Below are 26,123 nucleotides of genomic sequence, written 5' to 3'. Positions count from 1 at the left end.
CCGTCTCCTGACAGGAGAGACGTTTTACCTCATGATCATGTTTCAATTAGCTGTTACTGAGAATTGCTGATCTGATCCATAGTGTATGTATTCTATTAACTTTGTAGAGTAGTTATCATTTTTCTGTCTTTGCCCTTTAATTTTGTTTGCCCCTTCAATTTTCTATCCTATTTGCGGCCTTAATTTATTTTTTAATTAAAAAATGTCTGTTAGCCGTTAAGAAAACAAAAGCAAAGAAAAGATGCACATGATAGCTAAATTTAGAAAATATCTAGTATGCTTTCTGTCTCGGCGATGGAGGGTTCTAAAAACTCGTGAAAACCTTCATTACATAAGTTCCTTAAAATGCATATTAAGAAATAAAACCTTCCTTCTTCATCTTTCAAGCTGCAAGGCTAATTGTCAAGAAAATGAGGGGAAATCCTCAGAAGCCAAGACAAACCAGAAAGTAGGGATTCTGGGAGATATGTGTGCTTTAGAAGCCCTGGGGTGCAGGTTGGCTCCTGAACTGAGATTCAGTTGCCCTGGCAGGAGGGCAGGAGGTGAGCCCGAGGCCTCTCACACTGGGTGTTGGATGGCTGTTCTTATGTAAGGCCAAGTACATCCTGAGAATCCTGCTTTACAAAAGGGTGAATTTGAAATAAAAGAAAAAATACATTCCTCAAGGCAAGGAAATAAGGAAAGTCAATTTTTTTCGAAGAGGGGAAAAATAACATATACAAAGTAAGGATTTAGTTTAAAGCTGTTATGGCATGAGAGTGACCACAAACTCCTGATAGAAAATCTCAGCTCCTCCCGGAAAGAGAAGTTGTGTTTTGAAGATTCAGTGGACCGCCATTCCGAAAAAGGCCTCCAGAGTCTTCTATATCAAGATACTGGACCCAAATACCTCCCTTCCATGGTCTCACTTAAATAACCAGAAAGGTTTTAAAGGAAAGAAGCAATAATCATAGTTCTATTTATTGACATTATTATATGCTAGGAATTCAGAGGTGACTTTGGAGTTGTCTCCTCTTTTATGGACCTTACTTTCTATTTGACATAGTTGGGGAACTTGGTGGAGGGTGTTGTTGGTCTGTTGCAATTAGCCAGGAGAGGAGATTATGAAAGCAATGAAGGGTGGGTGATATTTTTAGCTGAGGACAGTCCTGTTCAGTTGGCTTGTAATTGCAGGCTCGTTGAGTTCTCACTGGAGGGAGTTGATCTTATGGAAGATGGACTTAACTCAGGCCTCTTCAGAATGGACAAGTGAACCTGGAGAAAGACAGTCAAATCTGTGCAGGCATTAAAGTCCACGTGAACGTGCTGTATCCCTGAGCCAAAGATAGGACAAGTAGGCAGCACTTCTTGAGGACAGAGGAGAGGCTTTTAAGGTTCTCCAAGAATGAATCCCAGGGAACCGTGATGGCCAGTTGTCAAACTGTGACTTTGCTCTTTGGACGGTGTACCAACCAAGGGTATTGGTCTTTTATATGTTTTCATTTCTCTTTAATACATGTCAGGTGATGAGGACGTGGGCATAAACGTTTAATATCTTGTCGAGGTGAGTCTTGGTAGCTGCCTAGAAGCGTGGCACAGCTACTGGTGCATCATACATCTTGCCGCCCATCCCGCTCCCAGGCTCCGTGATCACGGCAGAGTGGTTCCTTATTGAGCTGTCCGTCTCCTCTGTGACATCGTAACCAAACAAAAGGCTGGAGCATATTAGCTTGGCTTTGCTCTTTTCCATCCTTCTCTTCTAATGATGATGACTGGTAGTGGACCCAGTTACGTTTGCAGATGACTTACAAGTAGGGCTGTCAGTACAAACCTTGTAATCCCCACTGTGTGATCTAGAGAAGAAAGTTACATTCTTTCCAAATTGTTTTGATGCACTTATGTGGGAAAATGATGTACGTTTGAATGTGTATTTCCTCTCTGAATCATCATGGCTAGAGATGAACATTTGTAGACATGGAATGAGTTTTCTGTATTTGAACTGTATGGTCCCCTAAATTCTCCCCAGCTTTTTAAAGTCATCACTGGAGTGCTACCTCCAGAGTGCCCCAAAGTATCCACCACTGCCTGCTCTTCGGACACTGTGAGTTTCCAAGTTGGAGAAGGCTGCTGGCTGGTAAGGCATTCTCTGGCACATCTCTGGTTGGGTGATGTGAGCTTAGAACACAAGACTTGGCAGACAGTAACTAACCACGATCACGTCCATTTCTGGAACACTCATGGAGGATTTTACACCTATGCTAGTGGAATACGTTATTTCATTTAGTTTTCCCAACAATCATAATTAGACTTTATCACCTGCATTAAAAAGGAAACTGTCAAAGCGAGTGACGTGCAGACTTTGGACTGGAACACGGGTCTTTCTGATCCCTGTCTCTGTTCCCTCCCCGGCCTATCCTTCCAAATGGCCTGGAGACTCTTCCTCAGTCTTGAGTTTCCCGCTGATGTTAACACTCTCTTTGTTTCTGGAGAGGAAAGCAAGTCTAAACTTCCTTTCCAGTTGGAAATGGAACGAAGAGTTAGCGTTGGAAGCCGGGAGAGTCTGTCCTGTGAAGAAGCGCTCTCCGAGCCACTTCCACTGGGACGTCACGTCCCTGTCTGGGCCCCTTGCTCAGCCTGTGCACAGGTGACAGCACAGATGGGCTGAGCAGTCCTCCCGGACAGAGCAGTGGGTTGGAAATGAGTTTGGGGATTTGGTTTCATTAGATAGATTCCTGAGGGTCTTCGCCTGGCACTTCGAGTGGGAGCATTCCCTGTCCAACAGACTTGTGCTCTGGGTCCGTGCAGACCTGACGTGGCCTCAGCCTGAGGCTCAGGGCCCGTGGTGATGAGGAGCATTTTAGTCCATGGTCTGCCAGAGGCTCTGACACTTCTGGTCTGTGGGACTTTGTCAAGGATGATAATAATTCCTCCCCGAGTTTCAGATTTCCTTGCCTGTGAGCCGGGTAGTAATAGTTTCTGAGATGATTGTAATGATTCAGTAACGGGTGCAGCATGTGCTGGCAGGTAGCTGGTGCTTAAGGAGAAGAAGTCGCAGTCACACTGTCAGCTTCTCACTGTGCGCTCTGTGCTTTGAGAGGTTGTGTGTTTGGTGAAAGTCCCGCCCAGACGCTAGGGTCTAGATGAACTGTTGTTCCTTTTCTTTCCCTTCCTTTTCCTCTTTCCCTTCTCGGTGTCCCATGTTTAGGTAGGAGATTCCTCTATTTCAGGGAATACGGGCTTTTCTAGTTAAAGGACAGGCGGAACACGGAGAGGTGGGGCCTGGAGGGGTCTGGAGCTTCTGCACAGCGCTGCTTCCCTGCATTTCTGCATCCGGTCCCGTCAGGGCACTGAGTCAGCCTTCCTCTTCCTTCCTGTGTCATCGGGTCTCTGTTTTATGGGAAAATCTTTTTACGTGTCTTTTTTCACTGACATGTTTCTTTCAGAAGCTTGTTGCTTTTCTCCCTGTGCTTCAGCGTTCCGAGGAGAGAATTCAGCAGTGCAGCCTCCTCTCCGAGCTCTATGAGTTGATCGGCTTCCACTGCAAGTCCGCCTCCTTCAAGCGGGTGGCCCCCTTGCGGCGCGCGGCCCCCGGCATCCCAGAGCCTGGCGGGAAGGCCTGCTCCCGCCTCCTCCTGCAGACGGTTCCTGGCTAAATTCTGTCGCTGGACCTGCAGGACTTCAGCAAAGGTGTTGGAACTAAAACATTGCTTCAGTCTCATTAACCATGCCTGGTTTGGGCCCTGCTGTCCTGTCTCATCAGGGTGAATTTTGATTCGTTTAGAACAGGGCTCAGCAGACTTTTTCTGTCAAGGGCTTGGGAGTAAATATTTCAGGGTCTGCAAACCTCCCGATCTCTGGTGCAGCTGCTCAGCTCTGCTGTTCAGACGCCAGAGCAGCCGGACAGTCCACACACCCACAGAGCTTTATTAACAGCAGTGGCTGGGGCTGGATAGGGTGTATGAACTGTAGTTTGTCCCCACAGCCTCCTCACTATTGACACCTGCACCAGAGCGTGCATTTGTGACAATGGTTGAACCTACACTGACAAGTCATCATCACCCAGAGCCCATACTTGACACTCGGATTTACACTTGGTGGTGCGCACTCTGTGGGTTTGGACAGATGTGCAATGACATGTATCCACCATCACATCATCATACAGAGTCGTCTGTCTTAGTGACCTTAAAATGCTCCGTGCTGCACCTCATTCATTGCTCCTTCCCCTCTAGCCTCTGACAGCCACTGATCTTTAAGTCTCTGTGGTTTTCCCTTTCCCAGAACACCATACAGTTGCAATCAGACAGTTGCAGAACCTTCCCAGATTGGCTTCTTTCACTTAGTAATATGCATATAAGGTTCCTCTGTGTCTTTCCATGCCTTGATAACTCATTTCATTTTAGCACCCAATAATAGTCCATTTTCTGCATGGACCACAGCTTATCCATTCACCTACTGAAGAAGAGCTTAGTTGCTTCTGAGTTCTGGTGATTATGAATAAAGCTGCTATTTACATCTGTATGCAGATATGTGTGTGGATATAAGTTTCCATTTCGTCGAGTAAACACCAAGGAGCACAGTTGCCGGATCATATGTTAGGAGTACGTTTAATTTTGTAAAAAATTGCCAGACCGTCTTCCAAAGTATCTGGGATATTTTACATTCCCACCAACAATGTATGAGAATTCCTGTTGCTCCACAACCTCACCAGCATTTGGTGCTGTCAGTGTTCTGCGTTTTGGCAGTTCTGACAGGTGTGCAGTGATACCTCGCTGTTTCAGTCTGCATCCCCTTGATGACAGATGCTGTGGAGCATCTTTCCATAGACTTCTTTGGCATCTAGATTTCTTCTTTGATGAGGTGTGTGTTCAGGCATTTTGGTCATTTTTTAATCAGGTTATTCATCCTTCTTGTTGAGTTTAAAGAAATTTTGGTATATTCTGGATGTCTGCCCTTTATCAGTGTGTCCCTGCCCTTCACCTGTAGCACCGGAGTTGTCCTTTGGGTCTCAGTGTAGTGTCAGCTCTTCATAGAGGTTCCCTGTCTTCCCTCAGCCTAAATACTGTCCTTGTATTTTTCACTTTCATTGACTCATTTTGTTCTTTTTAAATAGCATTTCCCATAATTTGTAAGTACATTAAAGAGAAAAGGGCAATGATTGAACACCGCCTCCCCCACCAGGCTGTGTGCCCTGTGAGAGCAGAGGCCCTGTCCCCACTCACCGTTTCCCATGAAAGCACAAGGCACATGTCCATGTAAAAGTGTGTAACGTGGGGCCAAACCTGATGAGCAGCTATAACGACATGTGTTGGCTGCCATTTATTGAGTAGACTTTGTTTCTGATTTTAATTATTAAATCACATGAATGAAAATTGTTCGTTTTGAAAAACAAAACAACAAATCTCACCTCCATGTGATTGGTACTTTCTACTTCGCCTTCTGAACCAGGAGGGGATATTCACCATCATTTTGTGGAGGAGGTTGGGGAGGTAAAGTAAGAGAGTGAGATCAAATAAAGTAAAAATGATAACTATCAGTTGGCTTTATTTTCACTAAGACATAAAAGTTACTTTAAACCCTATCTCAGCTGTTGTTCTGTTGTTTTATACATTTCTCATAGAATTAAATGGAAGCCCATTAAACCCTGAAATGAAAATTGTGTGCTCAGGTCCTGAAAAGTGTTTATGTTTAGTTCTTTAAATGCAAATTTTCCCTGCTGGTTACAGAAAGTCTAGGCGGGAACACAGCCGTGCGCTGTGTGTGTCTGCCTGCTTCACGGGATGCTCAGTGTCATTTTCATTTTCTTGGGTTGCAGTTTATGACGGTTTTCCATGAGATATATTGTTCAGCCTTTTCCTGAATGAAGGATGGAATTTTCCACAGAAAATCTTATGAAAGAGAGTGACAAGGCACATGGGTTTCCCAAAAAGGAATAGCTGATGTAATAAACTCTCACTATGGTGAACTTTTTTAATACAAGCCAGTTGAAAATTTTATCACTAGGTCATATGCCACAAATCTGTCTTAAGAATAAAAAGATCCAAATTTTATAGAAGAAGCAGTTTGAATCAAGTAGAAATTATGATTTGTACACTATTTGTTGGTGGAACTTATACTCAGTCTTGTCATAATTGCCTGTGGTAGGAACTGGATCATTATTTATTTATTAAAAATAAAATCCACTAGGTGCTATTTGCTCCATTCTTGATGCGGCAGTGCTGAGGTTAGTTAAGTTCGGCTATTTAGGATTCTTAGCTAGGTTTTCCGGACATTGATTTCAGCCTCTTTATCTTTTCTGCAACCTCTTCTTTTATGTCGGCCTTTGGTCTTTTGACAATGTGGAAATAGTGCACGGATCTGCCTTTCCCTTTTTTCCTGTCTTTGTGGGAAAAGATTTCTGTAAGACAGACTACTTGGATATTAAGGATTTTGTGTGGGGTAAGTTTGGTCAGTTCTAAGGATTTCAATTAATAAGTATTAATACTTGTTATTCCGCTAATGACAGTAAAATTATAAACTAACTTAAGTATACATCAGTAAGTATAGTAGAGTAAGCCCATCACCCAGATTAAGGAATTCACATACTTTTCCATATTTCCTTTATTCAGACCTTCATTCTTTTATTTGTCCTTTGTTGAGGTATTTGACAGCAAATCCAAGAAGACATGTCATTTTACCCTATGTACTCAGGTAGGCATGTCTGAAAAATGAGGGCCTTTTCTTTAATCAGGTTTTTCCATTTGACCGATGTGCTCGTTAAGTACCAGCTGTATCAGGCATCTCACTAGGCATTAGGGATCCTTGGGGCAATGAGACAGTCCTGGCTCCCAAGGAAGTTTAAGGGCTGATGAAAGAAACCAACACAGGAGCTTGGGTGCCTCACTTAAGGTCCCTGCTGGATGACACCATTTGGACAAATTTGTGCACAATACAGTAGGATTCATAGAAGGGACTGGTCAGACTTGTAGGGCAGGCCGTGAGAGAGGCAGTCAGCAGGGCTACAAGAGGTGGAATCATTTGATAAGAATCTGAAATCCTTACTGCCAACCTTACTACCAAGCCCCCAGGGCCCATCACACACCACCCTGTGCTGTAACTGTTTTTGATTCCAGTTACCACATCTCCTTCAGAAAGGATTTTAAAGTGGAAAATATTTAAAATCCGTAATTGTTGCCAGAAGGGACATAGAACAAGGAACATGTAAACAACAGAAATGTCCATCAGCACATGACTGGATAAAGACGAGCTGATACGTATATACAATGGAATACTACTCAGCCATAAAAGATGCCATTTGCAGCAACATGGATGGACCTGAAGACCGTCATTCTAAGTGAACTGGGGTTGAAAGAGAAAGAAAAATGCCACATGACTTCATTTATGGGAAATCTAAAATTAATAGCAATAATGATAAGACCACAAATGAACTAAATATTTTGATTTCTTGAATATATGTAAGCACATCTGACTGTCCTTTGTGATTGGATTACCATATTCTGTTTATTATTCTTTTGTAGATGTCCTTATTCCTCTGGTAACTGTAATTTTAAAAATCTAAATTTCTAATCTGTTCTTAGAAAGAGTAATTAGTACATATATGTAAACTAAAAAATGCAGTATACTCTATACATGTATTTACATGCAATTTGTGTATGTTAAGTTGAACTGTAATAATTCTACCTAATAAAACTGAAAAAGAAAAAAATAAAAAATTTATTTAAAAAAATCACCCCTCTTTAGATATTAAACCTTTCATTTCTGAGATTCTGTGAAAGACAGCATGAAAGTAGGTTTTTAAGATTTTCTCCTTGCTCCTCAGTGAGCAGCCTGGGCTGCACAGCTTGGCCGCCACAGGCACCCAGGACTTGCCTGATTGCTCCTCACTTGTTGGGAGGAAGTTTAGCTGCTTCAGGAATATTTATGCTCTTAGAAGTTGCTGAAAACCCCACAGAGCTTCTGTTTACATGGAGAGTGTCTGTCAATATACCCCATTTTAGAAATTAGAACAGAAAATTTAAACCCAAGAACTGACAAGCATTCGCTGGCACAGCACATGGTCAAAGCAGTGTTGCCACGGTGGTGTGTGTTGGTTCTAGAAAAAATGCACCGTACACTCAAGAATGAGGTTGAAACCACAGATCTCATCTCAGCAATGCTATGAAGAGGTGGGACCCAAAGACCCTAAAACAGTGCTGAAGTCCCCAGATGTCCCAGAACACACAGAGCCATGGGACCAAGAATCCAGTGTCTTGTGGATCATCAGCCGTGGGGACCGCGTCCTGGGTCAGGAGCAGAAGTAGGAATAGCAGGCACACAGTCCTATTATGCAAAGCTTTAAAGGTGTTGAATTGACTAAAAGAGTGGCAAAAATTTGCATTTAGAATACTACATTTCCTCTCCTGGAGACGTTAGAAGGATAACACTGATTAACAGAGGATGATTATAATGGATTAACTATGTTACTGATGACATGAGCTGCTCACACTAACCCTGCACTCAGTGTAGACTAAGCCTTTTATGTACACACTTCATTAGGTCTGTACACCCCTGCAAGGTGGCATTAAGCACTCATACAACCATGAAACCAGTCACTATAAAACAGTCACAAGGCTTCCTCTCCAGCATGAGGTAGCAAAACCAGCAAGGATTTTCAATGACAAAAGCCAAAATCACATATATTTGGGAAAGAAAGCAAACAAAACACTGAAGAACAATAAACCAAAAGAGCAGATGGAATGGAAATTTTATTGAAGAAAGCAATGATTGATTCAATTAAAACAGGTAATGTCCCTGGTATAATTGAACCATCAATCCAAATTTTTGGAAGTGTGGGTTGTGAAATTACTATCTCAATTAATATTGGAATTCCTAGTTGGGCCAATTTGATATTCATCACTGGTGCGATGTTAGCTATTTAGGTAAATAACAATATTCATATTTTGTAAGTTAGCAGGAATCATAACACAGGACTCCAGATTTAGGGAGAGAATGCAAACAACTACTATCATACTCCATCCAGTAAGGACACGTGTCCCTGTGTCCCCAAAGCAATGAGAATTTGCACACAGAAAACACAGTTCTCCAGTTGTGACAAGTACGAGACCGTGAGCCATGAATTACGAGAACAAGCAACTGTTTAAATGCCATGGGCAAATTTTTTATCATCTTGAAAACATCACTGATGCACTAAGTAAGAAAAAGAATTGTTTTACTAACAAATCTAACTGACACAGAGGTTTTTCCAAGTAAGAAGGTAATTCCAAAAAGTGCAGTAAAATGAGTTAACATGATCTGTGCAGTGACGGAGCTGATATTAGACTGACCAGCATCATGATTTCTGGTTTTGCACTTGCTCTCTGCTCATCACCTCTGACACAAGAATGATTCATATGATTTTTTTCTTTAGGGAAAAAACAGATAAATAAAATCTAACTAGAAGATGTGGTATGGAAAGCAGTAATGAAGTTGTCTAACCAAATAATGCATCCAGTGTAATGTAGCACTAATTCGGGCACTAGAATTTTTTAAATCATGATTTATTTTATATCTTATTTCTATTTTAAAGGAGGCACTTAAAGTTTTCTACTTTATTCAACATATCTTGTGGGGGTTGTGATATACACTGGTATGGCAGTTTTCAGAGACTTAAAATCGCCTCTGTGGTTGTGGTCAGGAAAGGCAAGGCTCCCTCACAGCTGCGACGGAGAAGGAATCCCCGGAGTCAGCCTCCGGGCAGCTTCCGAACCGCATGTGCTTGCACTTGGCACAGGACACCATCAGCAAGTGTAACTGTGACAAGGAGATTTCCCCGGGGCCTGGAAGGTGCTCTAACATTGTGAAGCCACTTGTTTCCCAGTTAGGTACGGCTAGGAAAAATAGTTTATTAGAAGTGACTTTCTTTGTATGTGCCTTTTGTCCTGAGAGTTCACTAATTAGCATAAATTTAAAATACCTCATAATATAAGAATTGAGGTACCGCATCTTTCCATCTACCTGTCTATTTGTTTATCATATTTATACTTAGGTTACACTTTCTATGATGTTCAATTCCGGGCACCAAAAAAGAAAGGCTACAAAATATTTCTTATAAAAAGCGGGAATGAGTCTAAGGGTTAAAAACCACTACTTCTAACAATAAAAGCCAGATAATACTTTTAATCTCAAATGCATCAGACCTTCCCGAATTCCTCCCTTAAGTTCACTGTTACAACAGTAATGGAATCTCTGTCCTTCCAAGACTCGGGCCTGATCGCCACCCACCCAGATATCTGTCTGTGGGTCCCTACTTGTCCTCGAGGCCCCCAAACACAACTTATGGGTTGAAATTTCTTCACTGTCCCTACTGTAGGGGAAACCTGGATGTCCCAGGCACTGTCCAGGTGTCACACCTACCTGCAAAAATCAAAGACATGTGACTGAAACGGGACAACCCAGGTGGTGTGATAGGGCTGAAAGCTCTCCAATAACAGGTTTGGGGGCCTAACCCAAACCCTCCGGCTCCTCACATGAAGAAGGACAGGGAGGCCCAATTAGCCACGAGACTGTGGGGCTTCATTACTCCATGAATAAAGGATTTGTGCCAGTGCCACCTTTAGACAGGGGACCCCAGAACCCAGACTTGGAAGCATCCTGTTCCCTCCCCCCTGAACAAATATCCTCTCAAGACACATAGTGAGAGATGGGAGCCCCGGTGAGCTCTGGAATAAGATGCAATCTGAAAGACTGCTGGTAACAAATGGTGTGGGGCTCGGACAGCCCCCAGGACCACCAGCCCTTGTGGTATCACTGATGCCCACACTTCCATCAACAACAGTTTCTTCAGGACATTTATGCACATATAACCATCACACAAAAATGATTGCTTAGACATATTATAAGAGAAATAACATTATGAGAATGCCAAATTCATGACAAGTCAGTGTCAAGACCCCAAAGTATTTACTGGATGAGATCTCAAGTGTGCTCCACAGTGAGCTTTAAACCCTTAGGACACAGTCATGGAACAGTAGGCATTTTCTTTCTTTCCTCCAAGTTGGCTTTACTGGAGAACTCTGTAGACACAGGAAGACTCTGGATCCCACCTCTACTACTTACACAAAGGGCTCATCACGTGGAGAGGGATCAGCGCTGGTGTGACCGGCACCAATGTGAGCACTCCCGTGCCCACCTCCCCGAGGAGCACAGCTCCCACCACAGGAGCAGAGACCCCCAGGAGCAGAGCTCCCCCCACGGGCACTGCAGTGTCTGCAAGAATCAGGAGTCTGATGAGTGAGCCTGGGGCGGGCAAGACAGGAAGCAAGCACCGCTCCCTCAAGCTCTGCAGGTGATCTCTGTGTCATCTTGAATAAATACAGTCAGCATTAAAGATGTTTGACAAGAGGGTAAAGGGTAAGGCCTCCCCAAATCTCCAAGCATTCTTTTAGTGGGAGTCCTGTTAGAACACATGGTGACAAGAGACGCTGGCTTTACATGCGCACGTTGCCCTCAGGGCTGCAGGGGAGGCCACGGTGCTGCCTCTGCACCACCTCCTGCCCTCGTCCCCCAGACCTCACAGGGGCCACTGACTCGTTTCTCTGACTTTCTCTCCTTGGTTGTGCTGCTCTTCCAGCTTTTAAGAGCTCATAAAATCCTCACCAGAAAATCTTTAATAATGAACCCAACTCAAACGAAATCAACCAAAGAGACACACTGCCTTCTTCATTACTTTATATTTTAGGAAGATATTCTTGAAGACGACTCCCTGACATGAAGGGGTGTATTGAGGGGAAAAGAAAAGAAGACAACCATTTTGGGCCCATAAAAAATGAGAGGAAACCAGATGGTGTCTAGTCTTCATTGCACCTCTCTGCCTGCCCCAATTTCACATGCCCCTCCCAACTGAACTCATCAGAACTCGACTGAAGGGGACGGCTGTGCAAATTTATTGGAAACCAAATTAATCACTACGGAAACAGTCTCCCAAACCCAGCGAGAACACAGTAAGCTGACCAGTGCCAGGATCTGAATACGTGCAGATCCAAATTCCGACCCCCTCCCTGGTGGGTGTACTTACAGTGGGGGTGTCGCCGTGCAGTTTGTCTGCATCCAACATATAAAAATGAAAGGGACTCCAGTTTTCAACATCACAGTCCCTCTGAAACAACTGGTGGTCAATTAGCGTTTGTCTCCAGCAAAACTCGATTTTCTCCCCTGCACGTGGGGGTGAACACACAGAAGTGACTGATGATCCCCGCTGCGAGTGTAGCTAAGCGTTTCTAAGCAAACTGGCTCCATCACCCTCCTGATGATCAGGGGATTGTGTGAGCCGCGGGGCTCTGCACACTAACGGCTAGGCAAGGAGGGCGCTTTCTTACATTGGGGAGAAAAAGGCTGGAGAAGCACTCGCTGGAAATAAATTCGAATTAAACCTTCAGGTGCGGTTCCTGCAGCAGAACTCACGCCAATAGATGAGGCTCCCTCCGTGCTGTCCAGTCATGTGAGCCAGGCTCATTAATATACCTGTGTGTTTGGTTTAGCAAGTGAATAATGTCTGTTTTCTGGAAATTACATGAGGGTGGGAAACCTTCCAAACATGTTCATTTATTTGCTGTGGAATTTGTTTAATCCTCTTAAGAGCATTTAGAATGAAAAACTTCTTAAATTAGCATGTTTGCCTGAGAGAACTTTCCAGGCACATGGGCCGAAATCTAGGACAACGGAGAAACAAATTCAAAACCGTTTCAGCTGCACAGCACCGCAGAATGTGTCCAGTTTGAGAATCAAGAATTTTTTCTCCACATACTTTTCCTCCTCTGCCCAAATTAATCAGCCTCTGCTGCTCTTGTATAATGAGTATCGTATGACTCACCTTCTCTGCCTGTAAAATGGAAATGGGAAATAATTCTGCCCAATAAAATGTCATAGAACTAACCCCCAAAATTATATATATTAAAAAAAAGGGCTTTAAGCTGTCCAGGGATATCAATAATTAATTTAATGTATCAATTGTTACCAGAATATACTTTTTAGAATGTAACCCCTCCTCAGAAAACTTCAACTACTATTCAATAAAAATATCACAGGAAATTTCTGAAAAGAATTTAAAGGAAAATCATATTTAACTGAATCATATTCTAGGCACACTGAATAAATTCTCTTTAGAGAACTCCTACTTATTTTTTTAATAAATGACCTATAAGAATACACCCAGCATTAATCAGTATATCTTCATTCCTTTTTTTAAAATTCTGAAGGCATGCTATTTTTCTTAAACCAAATGAGGAGGTATTCACAAGCCAATGGAGAATGGAATTACCTAAGAAGACATTATAAAGCAGCAAGAGCAACTAGCACTATGTCAAACATTCTGCCTGTGAGTCACTCATATCATCTCATTTTGACCTGACGGCTTGGAGGTGAGCTCCATCAGCCCATTCAACACATAAAGAAACTGAGGCTATGGGTGGTCATGTTTCCAGTACTTGGTGGAGCCAGGATCCAAACCCGGATCTTTGTCTATAGAGCCTGTGCCTTTACCAGATCACACTACATTTCTCACTCTTCAAATGCACTCAGTCCCAAAGGTAACACACCTTCCTTGCGTTTCTAGGAGTTTTAGGATGTACTGAATTACAAGGACTAATCAGACATTTGTGTGGCCTAATTTTATATTTTCTGGTTTTTCTGAATATGTTCAGGCCAAATTCATTCTACTTATGAGAAGTCCTGAGGCAGAGGAGAGAGGGGAAATAAGCCAGACATAAACAATTTCAAGGGGTCCACTTCATGAAGGAAGGAAAATATTAAGTAAACCACTCCAGCAACATGCTTGTCAATAAACCTTGGTGTCTCTGTCTCAACCTGAAAGAGGGTAAGCCCTCCAGCCCATCTGCCTTCCTGCCACATACCCTGGATGTTCTTGGTTCCCTCACCTGTGACACGTGTGTTCTCCTAGGACTCTGTAGAGATTAAATGATAAAACTATATGCAAACGGGCTACCTCATTGCCAGACAGTAGGCACTGAACAAATAATAAAATTATCTTGTTTCATGAAAATGGAAGACAAGTCTCCCAATTAAACATTCCTGATAGAATCCCAACAAGCACTTTAACTTATCTGCCAGAAATTGTAAAATAGCATTTCTTTTTTGAAGGCTGTATCCATTCTCCCTACTTTTTACCAATCCTGGCTGTTATCCTGAAAATCTATTCCCAGAACTTGGCATCCATCTCCCATATTTAAATCCTTTAAGTTTGAAATTATGATGAAGCTTGGGCACATAAAGTTTCACACCATTATTCACAGAATAAACAAAGACCACAGGATCAGGGCCACCTTCAGACCCCATGTGCTCAGGACAGGCTCCATACTTCACAAAATCAGAAGCATGCTGTTTGAAGAGAAAGGAAATTGAATGTGATCAAGGAGGCTGACATAGAGCACCGGCCGGCTCACGAGACGAATCCGTCGTCCCCTCGTCTGACCTAAGTCATCTAACACAGTAATCCGTTGATCTCTAACTAAAACTAGAACACGGGTAGGGCTGGAAAGTAATATTTTTTCCTACAATATATACATATTGTCAACTAAAAATTGTCACTTGTCATCTGCCTCTGATTTGGTTAAGTCATGAGCCACTGCACTGCTGGCCTCCAACACCCTCTGAACATCAGGAATGGGGCACTCTGTGCTCTGGGAAAATGGGCAGAAAAGTCTTCAGATAGTTAGACATTTTCAGGAAATTTTATGAGCCCAAACTCTTGCATCTCCTCCTATCTAGAAAAGCACTAAAATCATTAACAGAGACACCTGCTCCTTGACTAGCAGCAGCCTCTGCCTAAACGTGTACTGGACCGCACGTCCCTCTTCACTGAAATCTTATATAATTCTGAGCTCCCCCTCATCTTCAGAGCAGTTCCTCCGAGCTCTCTGAGATACTGTCACCTGGACTCTGGTCCTCATTTTGCCCCAGATAAACTTTAACCAACATCTCTCAAATTTTGTGGTTTATCGACAGTACCACAGAAATCAAGTTTACATACTTGAACTCATAGTAAACATCCAGTATCAAACATTTCTTGATTTAAATTCCTATTTAAATGTAAATAATTATTCCATTTCTTAAATATAACATTTTTAAATATAAATTAACAGATATTTGTGAAACTTCGAAAAATATAGTCTAGAAAAATTTTAGCAACTAAAAAAAGCTATTGTGTGGAGCTTTAGAATTTCAAAAGTGGAAGAGAATAGTATTGTAACTCAAGTTCTTGTTTTAAATGCAGGGATCCTGAGACCTCAAAAGACATATCAATTTGCCTGATTTTATACACTGTCCTATAACAGAAAATCTAGAACTAATTTCCTGGTCTTTGAGAAACCAAGGCTTCCTCTGCAGGTGCAGGGCTGAACTTTATGAAAATGGGTCGTGAGAAAGAATCAGAATATGGGGACCTGGGTGAGGCAGCGGAAGAAAGGAGGGTCTCACCTGGTCGTGGGTGAGAAATAGGCTCCCGCAGTGCTGGTGTGATGGGCATCGCTCAAGTGCCTGAAAACTACTATTTAGCACACCTGCCACCAAAACGTACACAAGCTGTTTAGCTAGAAGGCTGACCAGGAGGTTTTCTCAGTGAGACAATGAGCTACTTTCACATTAATTCTACAACTACAGGAACAGAAAGAATAGAAAGCTGATATTAATTTTTAAAAATTTACATCAAGAACCAAGGAAATTCCAGGAGAAATATAAAGAATTGTTGGACGTTTCATTATGGGAACTTACTGCCAATTCATTTGTCTTAAAAGCTGTGCTATAAAATATATTGTCCTTTGCTGTTCCAAATCACATTTGAAAGAAATAATGTTTCTTAAGTGTGTTCCTGGAAATTTCTTCTATTTCCTAACACCAAATCTCAGACCCTTAATTAAATGGGGTGTTGGCATTTTGTCCACTGTTCTCTTGGCAATTTGCTGTTCCTTCAAAGAACAAGGGGGGAGTCACACAGAAAAGCATTTGAGCATCAGGCTGCTTACATTTCCTCCAGAAGTCTTGGAAAATAACGTGGAAATGAACAGCAGGACAGAAACCTGGCGGGAGGTTCCCTGGCTAGAAGGTGAGAACAAATGTGTTCTCCAACGTGCTCTGGTAGCAACTAGTTTAAATGAACCGAGCAATTGTTCCAGCATACACGCAGCTCTACATGAAAATCTCAATCGTTACCAACCGCTCAGTGCAGCCCGAAGCAATGGACGGACTGAGGAGGCCACTGGCGGCTCATCGTGGTGCCTTACATCACGTGCAGGATGAGAGGTGCCTCCCCGCCCCCTCCCTCCCCTCCCCTCGAGGGAGATGTCTGGTCCTCAGCTGAGCTTACCTCATAGCAAGCTGTCTCTCAGCCCTCTGTCTAAAGCAAGATAAAAGCAGGAAAGCTACCTGGGACTTTACAGAACCATCCCAAAAGGGAACTGAAGCACCTTTCTTCCCTCCTCTCAGCTGCCTGGAATGTGGACTTGATGGTCGACCCTCAGGCAGCCACTTTGGGCCATCAAGTTGACGGGCTGAAAATAACAGGCATCTGGTTCTCTGACCCCGGGGCCTTCATGCAAACCAGCCCTGCGGTACCGATTGCTTGACTTCTTTATGTAAGAGGGAAATACAAGTTTAGCATGTGTAAGCCACTGCTGTTATCTGGGGAAGTAGCTGTTGTACATTGCCATGGTAAGTCCTAATAATAAAGTTAAAGTTTCACCAAAAACTATTTACCAAATAGTTAATAAATGATAAAGAGTTCCTGATTTTTGTTTTAATGCTATGAAATGTAAGTCAAGTTTCAGCATATGCTAGTAAAATAAGACACTGTGGAGGAAAAGCCAAACAGAGATTGTAGAACAGAGACCCAAAGCATCCTCTTCTCCAAGGCACAGGAGGACAGCTGTGACTCTACGTGACAAGGCTGGAGTCACATGGGCTACCTGTTTTCCTTTTCTTGGGTTGTGTTTTGTTCCCAGCCATGGGAAAAATGGATAAGGCTGCTGGTCAAATTATTTCAGGAACAGCTTCCATCATGTAGAACCCCTGTCTCTTCCTTTCCTCTGCCTCTTGGAATGTTCTGACACAATTAATCAGTCCAGCCTTCTAAATTGAGCAAATGGATCTCAATCAATCTGCTTTTAGACACAGTTAAGAAATAGACATTAAAAAGCATAAATAGGAAATCTTATCTTCCAGAGGTCATTGCACAGATGAAAAAGGAGAATAGCTGTGAATCACTCTGTAAACCCTAAGTGCAATACAAACAATATTAGTACTGGTTCTATGTCACATTCATCAAAAAAGGAAAACAGAACAGTTTTCTACCAGAAGGAGAAGGTGCTTTGCAATTTTCTGTCACTTTAATTCTTCAAAAGTTTCTATAAAATTGATGTCTTTAAAAAAATCAATGCATATTAGGGACCAATTTTAATTCCTTCATCTCCCCCGGTTTAACACATATCAAGAATGATACAATTTCTAGACATTTTATCTAGGAAAGTCTTCGGTATACATGAGGCACAGAGCATGACAAATTGTCAGTATCACTCAGGATAGGAAAACCATGTTTGATACCCGAACTTGAAGACATGAAGAAGATGCCTGACTTGTCCCACTGACCTTTCAAGCTATTATTTTTGAAACATTTGTTTCTTCTCGGTCCAGAACAGACACGCATTTGTTGATGTGAGACATTTTTAGTAGAAATGTCAACCCATCATTACCACTTTAGAGACCGAAACCTTACCCTCCTCATCCACGTGAACATAGCATCCTTACTGATTCCTAACATGAAAAATGACCACCGATGCCATCTCAGGATTCTCCAATGCAGAGGTTCTCTGCTGCAGTGAGGAGGAAAGAGTCGTGTGCTTCAAGACGCACTCACTGTCTGTAGCTCACTTGGCAAGACACTGCAACTTGTCTAAGCTAAAGCTTAAAAGTGGAAAATAGAGACAACATCCATGGCAGAGGGCATTCGGAGGCTAATTCCTTGGCCCCATTTCATCACTTCTCAAGAACCGTGGGCAATACCTTGAGAAAGTCAGCAATATGTTACCCAACACATCAAAAAGCTGCGCCTCCTACTAATTCACAGTAAGTGTCATCTGGCTCAAGAGATCTCCCTGTGTCTCTACAGTGTACGTCTAATTTTTCTTTATTTTCTCGGTTGGGGGACACTCCTTTTTTGAAAATCCCCCTCCCTGCAGTAGAAGTTCTTAGTTTCCCAATCAGAATGCAGGCTTGAAGGGGGGCAACAGAGCTGAGAAAACATAAATCAGTATTTATTCCTTGATATATTTTTTGCACATGTACTAAAAATCATTGGGTCAGTTGGACATCAATATCATATCTAATTTACACAATTGTCAACTGTCATTTTACTACCAGCTCCTGAAACAGTCACGTGGTCACTAGGTTTTTATTCTTCCCTTGACCCATGGATTCGATGATTTCTAACCAGACACAATAGCTTTTTGAAAAGAAGTCTGTTTCACCTTTTGCTTTTAAACTGAACTTGTGTGCTTGACCCTGACTTCATTCCAACATTCCCAAAAAGGTATCCAAGGACAACCACATTTGACATCATCACTAGATGTGTTGAATACAATGGTGAGCTGATTCTTCCAGATCATTAAAATATAAATGCACATTATCCTGTGGTCATCTTCAATTTGTGGTGTTTTCAGTAATCGTTACCTCTTTGGATACTTTATCACACATTTAGCATTTCTTTATGCAATTCAGTTACATTAGTATATAAGATTTCAAAAGAACTGCTTTCTCAAAATGATGACATTTAACATCTATGGTCTTTTTTAAATCAAGTAATTCAATAAGGTTGTCAAGGACAGCAGTGAAGGTTGTGTGTGGTGATTGCTGCTTCAGAGTCTCCAGTCCTGCCCCATGATCTTACAGGTGTTTATGCATCTTTGTCTGTGTTATCACATCAGTCTATTAGGAGCTGAAATTAAACTACCTGGATGCTAATTTTTCTTTTTAAAAACAATAAACTCAATTTCCCCTTCTAATTCTTTATTGTTTCTCATACTGAGGCTCACCACTTTTCCTAATATATATATTTGGTGGGGAGGGGGGCACAGCCCTGAAAGCCTGCAGACAGCACCAACTCTATAAGATTAACCAGAGGTGGCCGTGGATATTATGTGACTTCAGCCACTGAGCACGAGCACCTGCTGTCCCTCCAACTGTTCTGCCTCCATTGTTGACAGCCCTGAAGGTCACTGCACCTTGTAAAATTCTACAACATTACAGTTCATATATTTTTGAAAGTTATATATTTGGGAAAGTCGTCTGCTGTTTGTGTAAAAAGGGGGGTGCTTCCCTTTGCTCATTTCATGCTAAACTAAGTCCAGAAAGACACACACACACACACACACACAGTTCTGAGTGCCCCCAAGGAAAAGTTTGAAAGGCTTTGGGAGAGTGGTGGCACTCAAACCTTTGGAAATTTGAGCTCTATGAGAGCATCAATTATTCAGAAATTAAGCATTATAATTCTTAATGAAGAGATTCATAATCACCCACAAGATACTTACCAGAATTTTTTAAAAGAAGTTATCTTCCCTAAAATCCAATGATAATTCAAATATCCATGGAAAGAAAGTAGATCAGTAATATCAAGCAATAATTTCTACACTATTGCTGATTAGCCTTCAGCCCCAACCAAAGGCCATACAAATAAGATACCTGGAGATAAAGAGATGGAAAAGAGGTATTAAAAAGCAAGAATATAAAAGAAGTATTGGCCTTATGGAAACCTGTTCATTTTCTTTGAAATAATTTCTTGGTTACAGGAACTCACTCTTGAGGATCTGGAAATGCATCAAGAGGAAATATAGCAGGGAGAAGAAGGAGAAGTAAGTCTCATTTATCTCTGAGGCTGATCCTAAATGAAAAAAATTTCCTTGGCTTCCAGAATAGACAACATGCATGATTCCCTTAGCAGAAGAGTGAGGAGGAGAGAAAACTGAATGTGTGTACAAACCATCCTTCACCAACCCTGTTGGAACACAGAATTTTGGTGTAAGGGGCACTGCCTGACCTATAAATATAAGAGAAGGAACAAGCTCTAATAAGGTTTTTGAGTGAAAAATGCTTTTAACTTTAAACCTACTCTAGGAAACATGCAGAGAAATCATGGTATGTGCTTGAGGTGTAGCCTTGCTGTTTACATTACATAAAGGAATGAGTCCCCACATGTACCATTTTGGGAACGGAATCTGTGTTGTAGCCTCCTTCACTTAGGTTTTTAGAAACTCTGAGTTTCTGGCCACGGGGAATTAGGCTTGTTGCATATCTAAGGGGCAGTAAAAACTCCAGGGCTCTTTTCCATTGCAAACCACTTCTACTTGAGACCGGCTTTAAGAATCATGCTGAGAAATCAGAGTAAGTGTTTCTACATGTCACTCTACATTTTATGCTGGATGAAAGAACATCTCTCCACATGGTCACCTCTGACATCAGTATGTGTGTTGGAGACGTCCTTCACATAACTTCTTGGAAAGCCAGAGTTTCTGGTCTAGAGGAACTATGCTGCTTACATATCTAAGGGGAAGCAATCGCAGCAATTATATTTTCCAGAGCAAACAATTTTTACATTGAAACCGGCCCTTGAAAACATACAGAGAAATCAGAGAATGTCTTACTACAATTCACTCTACCTTTTATGCTGGAAAAAAGAACGCCTCAACACATACTGAATTCTGAGGGTTGAATGTGTGTGAATACCGCCAAACACATAGCTTGTTGGGAAGACACAGTTCCTTTTGGGTGGGTAACTAGAACACATACATATATAAGGGGAGGTATTAATTGCAACTCAGTTTTACAGTGAAAATTATATGAACTTTGTACAGGCACTAAGAAACCATACAAGAATGCAGAGTAAGACTTTCTACTGCAATCCATTTCTATTATGCTAGATTAACGAACGTTTCTCAACAGCTACTTACTGAGAGTTGAATGTGTGTGAAAGCAAACAATTCACTATTTTGTCAGGAAAACACAGCCTCTCTTGTGTGGGGAATCAAAACACATATATATATATAAGGGGAGGACTAGCTACAATTAGGTTTTACAGCGAAAATTGCATAAACTTCAAAAAGGACAAGGAAACATACTGAGAAATCAGATTGTTTCTACGGGTCCCCACTCGTTTAATGCTAGATGAACGAACGCCTCTCCACATGAACAATTATGAGAGATGAATCTGCGTGAAAGACGACAATAATTTTGATTGTTGGGAACATAAGTTACCTTTCGATTGGGGAAACACACTACATAAATGTATACGGGGAGGCACTCTTTAAAACAATGTTTTACAGAGAAAACAGAGTGAAATTGAAACAGGCACTAGGAAACATACTGAAAAATCAGAGAGTTACAATTGCTCCACATTACACTAATGCTTGATGAACAATAGTCTCTGAATATGATAAAATCTGAGAGATGAATATGTATGAAAGAATACAATAACTACAATAACAAAGCTTGTTCGGAACACACAGTGGATTTTGATCTACAGATATATATAAGGGGAGGTACAAGCTTCAAATCAGTTTAAAACAAATGGAATAAATTTCTAACGGGCACTACGAAACATACTGAGAAACCAAAATAAGTGTTACGATTGCAACACATTCATTTATTTCAGATGAATATAAGTCTATTCATGAGCAAAATTTTGAGAGATAACTGTGTGTGAAAGCAGATAATCACCTAGCTTATGAGAAATACAGAGATACTATTCAGTGGGAAACAACAGGACATAAATATATACAGGAAAGAACTAGTTCCAACACGGTTTTACAAGGAAAACTGCATGAAATTCAAGCCGGCACTAGAAAACAATGAGAAACCAGAGAAAGTGTTTCTCCTGCAAACCATTACATTTATGCTAGATGAACGAACGTCTCTCCACATGTTGAAGTCTGAGAGATAAGTGCGTGTGAAAGCCGTCCTTGACCTAGCTTGTTGGGAAACAAAGATTCTTTCAGTAGCAAACACCACAACATACATATATTTGGGGAGGTACAAGCTCCAACTCGGGTTTACAGTGAAAACTGCAGGAAATTCAAACAGGAATAAGGAAACAGACTAAGAAAGCAGAGAAAGTGTTTCTCCTGCAACCCGTTCCCTTTGTGCTAGATGAACGAACGACTGTCCACATGCTCATTTTTAAGAGTTAAGTGGGTGTGAAAGCCATTCAAAACCTAGCTTGTTGGGAACACAAAGTTCCCTTTCAGTTCCAAATTTCAATATATAAATATATATGGGGAGTTACAAGCTCAAATTCGGTGTTACAGTGAAAACTGCAGGAAATTCAAACCGGCACTAGGAAACAAACTGAGAAACCAGAGTAAGAGTTTCACAAGTAGACCGTTCCATTTGTGCAAGATGAATGAACGTCACTACACATGCTTATTTCAAAGATTTAACTGTGTGTGAAAACCGTCCTTCACCTAGGTTATTTGGAACACAAAGATTCTTTTCAGTGTCAAAGCACGGTACATACATATATATGTGGACTTACAAGCTCCAACTCATTATTACAGTGAAAACTGCAGGAACTTCATACCGGCACTAGGAAACAGACTGAGAAACCAGAGTATGTGTTCCTCAGCAACCAGTTCACATTTTGCTACATGAAAGAACGACTCTACACATGCTAATTTCTAAGAGATAATTGGGTGTGAAAGTCATATTTCACCTAGCTTGAGGGGAACACAAAGTTACTTTTCTGTTCCAAACTCCACTACATATATATATATGGGGTAGTACCATCTCCAAGTGGGTTTACACTGAAAGCTGCAGGAATTTCAAACCCGCAATAGAAAGCAGACTGAGAAACCAGAGTAAGTGTTTCCCCTGCAACCCGTTCCCTTTGTGCTGGATGAATGAACGTCTCTCCACATGCTCGGTTCTGAGAGATAAGTGTGTGTGAAAGCCGTCCTTCACCTAGCTTGAAGGGAACACAAAGTTTCTTTTCAGTTGCAAACTCCACTACATACATATATATGGGGTGGTACATGCTCCAACTTGGTTTTACAGTGAAAACTTCAGGAACTTCCATGCGGTACTAGGAAACAGACTGAGAAACCAGAGTAAGTGTTTCTCCTGCAACACGTTCCCTTTTTGCTGGATGAACAAACGTCTCTAGACATGCTATGTAACGAGAGAAAATCGTGTGTTAAAGCCGCCCTTCACCTAGCTTGAAGGGAACACAAAGTTTCTTCTCAGTTGCAAACTCCACTCCATACATATATATGGGGTGGCTCATGCTCCAACTTGGTTTTATAGTGAAAACTTCAGGAACTTCCATGCGGCACTAGGAAACAGACTGAGAAACCAGAGTAAGTGTTTCCCCTGTAACCCCTTCCCTTTGTGATGGGTGAACGAACGTCTCTCCACATGCTAAGTAATGAGAAATAAGTGTGTGTGAAAGCCGTCCTTCACCTAGCTTGAAGGGAACACAAAGGTTCTTTTCAGTTGCAAACCCCACTACATACATATATATGGGGAGGGACAAGCTCCAATTCGTTTTTACAGTGAAAATTTCAGGAACTTCAAACCGGCACAAGGATAGAGACTCAGAAACCAGAGTAACCGTTTCTCCTGCAACCCGTTCCCTTTGTGCTGGATGAACGAACGTCTCTCCACATGCTCAGTTCTGAGAGATAAGTGTCAGTGAAAGCAGTCCTTCACCTAGCTTGAAGGAAGCACAAAGTTTCTTTTCAGTTGCAAACTCCACTCCATACATATATATGGGGAGGTACCAGCTCCAACTGTGTTTACACTGTAAACTGCAGGAATTTAAAACCCGCACTGGAAAGCAGACTTGAAACCAAGTAAGTGTTTCCCCTGTAACCCGTTCCCTTTTTGCTGGATGAATGAAACTCTCTCCACATGCTCAGTTCTGAGAGATGATTGTCTGTGAAAGCAGTCCTTCACCTAGCTTAAATGGAACACAAAGTTTCTTTTCAGTTGCAAACACCACTACATAGATATATATGGGGAGTTACAAGTTCCAATTCGGTTTTACAGGGAAAACTGCAGGAACTTCAAACCGGCACTAGGAAACAGACTGAGAATCCACAGTAAGTGTTTCCCCTACAACCCGTTCCATTTGTGCTGGATGAACGAACGTCTCTCCACATGCTATGTAATGAGAGATAAGTGTGTGTGAAACCGTACTTCACCTGGCTTGAAGGGAACACAAAGATTCTTTTCAGTTGCAAACCCCACTACATACATATATATGGGGAGGGACAAGCTCCAATTCGTTTTTACAGTGAAAATTTCAGGAACTTCAAACCGGCACAAGGATAGAGACTCAGAAACCAGAGTAACCGTTTCTCCTGCAACCCGTTCCCTTTGTGCTGGATGAACGAACGTCTCTCCACATGCTCAGTTCTGAGAGATATGTGTGTATGAAAGCCGTCCTTCACCTAGCGTGAAGGGAACACAAAGTTTCTTTTCAATTGCAAACCCCACTCCATACATATATATGGGGAGGGACAATCTCCAACTCGGTTTTACAGTGAAAACTGCAGGAACTTCAAACCGGCACTAGGAAACAGACTGAGAAACCAGAGCAATTATTTCACCTGCAACCCGTTCCGTTTATGCATGATAAATGAACGTCTCTCTACATGCTTAATTTTGAGGGATAATTGTGTGGAGAGCCGTCCTTCACCTAGCTTGTTGGGAACGGAAAGTTTCTTTTCAGTTTGTAACTCCACTGCATACATATATATTGTGAGGTACAAGCTCCAACTCGGTTTTTCAGTGAAAACTGCAGGAACTTCAAACCAGCACTAGGAAACAGATCTGGAAACCAGAGTAAGTGTTTGTCATGCAACACGTTCCCTTTGTGCAAGATGAACGAAAGTCTCTCCTCATGCTCATTTCTGAGGTATAACTATGTGTGAAACCCGTCCTTCATCTTCCTTTTTGGGAACACAAATATTGTTTTCACTTACAACTTCCACTACAAAAATATATACGGGTAGTTACAAGCTCCAACTCGCTTTTGCAGTAAAAACTACAATAACTTCAACCGGCACTAGAAAGCAGACTGAGATACCAGAGTACGTGTTCCTCCTACAATCCTTTCTCTTTGTACCAAATGAAATGTCTTCTCTCCACATGCTGAGTTCTTGAGAGATTAATGTGTTCAAAACTGTTCTTCTACTAACTTGTTGGGAACACATGCTTTCGTTTTAGTTGAAAGATACACATGCGGATATAATTTCGTTCATTTTGCACAATGGATACGTGTTTCTGAAGGAACCCTCACCCTTGTTTCTCAGTCTGTTTCATGGTGCCGATTTTAATTTCCTGCAATTTTCAATGTAAATCCGTGTTGGAGCTTGTACCTCCCTATATGTATGTTTGCAGTGTTGTTTCCACCTGAAAAGTGTCTTTGTGTTCCCAAAAATCTAGGTTATTGTCTGTTTTCACACACACATCTCTCTCATAATTGAGCATGTGTAGTGTCGTTCGTCTATCTATCATTAAGTGAATGGGTGGCCGTTGTAACACTTACTCTTGTTTCTCATTATGTTTCCTAGAGCCGCTTAGACTTTCATGCAGTTTTCACTGTTAAATTGAGTTCGAGCTATTACCTCCCAATATATATGTATAAATTTTTTTTCCTATAGAAAGAAACTATGTGTTCACAACAAGTCAGGTGATTCACGGATTTCACACAGACATTTTCTCAGAGTTCATCATGTGGACAGACGTCCATTCATCTAGCAGAAAGTGAATGGTTTGCAGTAGTAACACTTCCTCTGGTTTTTCAGTATGTTTTTTAGTGTCTGTTTGAAGTTCATGAAATTTTCACTGTTAAACTGAGTTGAGCTATTACCCCATATATATGTATGTAGATTGTTTTCCCACTGAATGAAACTCTGTGTTCTGTACAAGCTAGTTTATTGATGGCTTCCACACAGTCTTAACTCTCAGTACTCAGCAAGTGGAGGGACGTTTATTCATATAGCATAAAGAGAATAGGTACCACTAGAAACTCATACTCTGATTTCACGGTATGTTTAATATTTTCAGTTTGAAGTTCATGATGTTTTCACTGTAAAACCTTGTTGGAAACT

At 41.7% G+C, this 26,123-nt stretch overlaps 1 protein-coding gene and 1 long non-coding RNA gene across 2 annotated transcripts in view; one reads left to right on the top strand and one right to left on the bottom strand.

Moving 5' to 3' along the window:
* The window catches only part of LOC140694017 (trafficking protein particle complex subunit 9-like), a 59,812-nt gene extending 56,092 nt beyond the window's left edge, over nt 1-3,720 (top strand). The window contains exon 3 of the transcript XR_012069742.1: nt 3,453-3,720. The gene's annotated coding sequence lies outside the window, so the exon portion shown is untranslated. The remainder of the gene's footprint in view (nt 1-3,452) is intronic.
* The window catches only part of LOC140694037 (uncharacterized), a 333,619-nt gene that overhangs the window by 284,655 nt on the left and 22,841 nt on the right, over nt 1-26,123 (bottom strand). The window lies entirely within an intron of this gene.

The sequence above is a fragment of the Vicugna pacos genome, unplaced genomic scaffold (genome assembly GCF_048564905.1).
Source record: "Vicugna pacos unplaced genomic scaffold, VicPac4 scaffold_20, whole genome shotgun sequence".
NCBI classification, from domain to species: domain Eukaryota; kingdom Metazoa; phylum Chordata; class Mammalia; order Artiodactyla; family Camelidae; genus Vicugna; species Vicugna pacos.
The sequence above is the reverse complement of the archived record's forward strand: the minus strand, read 5'-3'. Positions and strand labels throughout refer to the sequence as shown.